Source organism: Lactuca saligna, chromosome 2 (genome assembly GCF_052625555.1).
Source record: "Lactuca saligna cultivar CGN05327 chromosome 2, ASM5262555v1, whole genome shotgun sequence".
Taxonomy (NCBI): domain Eukaryota; kingdom Viridiplantae; phylum Streptophyta; class Magnoliopsida; order Asterales; family Asteraceae; genus Lactuca; species Lactuca saligna.
The window spans coordinates 43,150,147-43,152,209 of NC_136418.1; positions in this window are offsets into that span (position 1 = coordinate 43,150,147).

Sequence of the window (2,063 nt, forward strand, 5' to 3'; positions counted from 1 at the left end):
TATATATATATATATATATATATATATATATATATATTACTAACTTATAATATTATAAAGTATAATGGTTGAATTTTAACTTTTAAAATTCTAAGAGCTTAACTTGGAATTAAAGTATTCATGGGAAAACTTTACAAATTCCGAAACTTGAGGGAAAGTTTTGAAACTATTCAAAACTTTTCATTTCATAACTTATGAGTTTAATGGTTCATTAAATGAAGACTCTTCATTTTTTTATGTAACCTCTTATTCTTTAATAACACTTTTAAAGAAGTAAGTCTTAAACATCCATAACTTGAGGACAAGTTATGGAGTCATAATACTATTTAATGAAAAAGTCTCTTCATTTTTTATGTATCCTATGACACTTTTATGAGTTTTAAGATTCATAAATGTGACCTTTTATGTAACTTGACGACAAATTACAAAAGCACATTTTATGAACTACCTCTAGATTAATTAGGATTTAAAACATCTAAAAGACAATTTTTTTTCATTAATCTAAACAACTCATAAATCAAGGAAACATAAAACTTTCGGTAATCCATAACTTATGGAGTTAAATGCTTGTTTTATGATGAAACTTTTCATGTTCCATAACTTAAGAATAAGTTATGGAATTCGTTTAAAACATTAACACCAAATTTTGTAACTCCATAAAAACTTTGAACCAATTTTTTGAAAACCTTTTCATATCCATAACTTATGGAGCTTTAAAAAAAAAAAAAAAAAAAAAAAAAAAAAAAAGAAAAAAAAACACTATTTAGATCAAACTTTTAAAACTAATAAAATAATCATATCATTTTATCTTTTACTAAATTTGACCTAATTCAACTCATATAGCAAATGATTCAAATTTCACAAATAATTAGTTTTTTTTTTTTAAAAAACAAGTAATTATCTTAAAATTTGACAAACATCATTTTTTTTCCTTTTTTTTCAACTTTGAAAATAAAACATTTGCATCAATATAATAGAAAACAATCAGGCTCTGATACCACTATTGGGTTTGAGAATTCTAACACTCCTATGTATACATGCAACCCTAAATACCTTGGATATATGTTTTCTCTATTATACATGCAAATATGAATATTCCAAAGTATTACCCTAACTAGCATACAATCTTTCCATACTTGAATAATAAACTAGATAGAAATACATACCTTGTTAATGTAGCTTGACTCCATGAAGCTCGAGAGCCCTGTGCCCCAAGTGTAACACCTCAAATGGTTCACACAACATCATCAACACTTGGAATAACCATGAGAAGAAGACACTTCATGCTCAAATCGGCTAGACCTCATATAAGTGACACTAGTGCTAATTTCTTGAGCTAAAGGGGTCTTTATATAGTGTGGCTATTAGGGTTACACCATGTAACTCATGACCTTACCCATTCCTTATGCTCCATGGGTTTTAACCTCCATGTAGTATCCATGGGTCACCACATGGGTTAAACCCAACATAAGGAATCTTAGAATATAAGCCCACATATATAAGAATTAATGATTTACACTATCAATCCCCATATATTTAATTAGTCTCTTTTGATCACTAAATTAAGTCCAAATTAATTCTTGACCATGCCGAGTCAGTTCAAGTAGATACCAATTATAGTTATGGACTTAGACACTAATCCAAAAGTTTTATCACCTCGTGCCTGCTAACCCTAGTACGTGAAATTGTACTAATGTTAACGCAAACGTGGAAAGATATATTAGTATGTTTTATCACCTCGTGCCTGCTAACCTTGGTAAATGAAATCGTACTGGTGTTAATGCAAACTTGGAAAGATATATTAACATCTTAATTTGTTACAAACAATGAATTAAGGATACGATGTCTTCCTAGAGTAATAGGAACATCATATAGGTGTGTAATTCTTGAATTTTTCGTCTGTTATTATTATAGTGTGTTCCTCTCTGTACTTGTTATAGTATGCTCTTCTCTGTACTTGTTATAGTATGTTCTTCTCTAAACTTGTTATAGTATGAACCGAACCCCTAAACTATACCTATTATACTTTTCTAGTATGCTTACTTGAAGTGATACTGACTTGA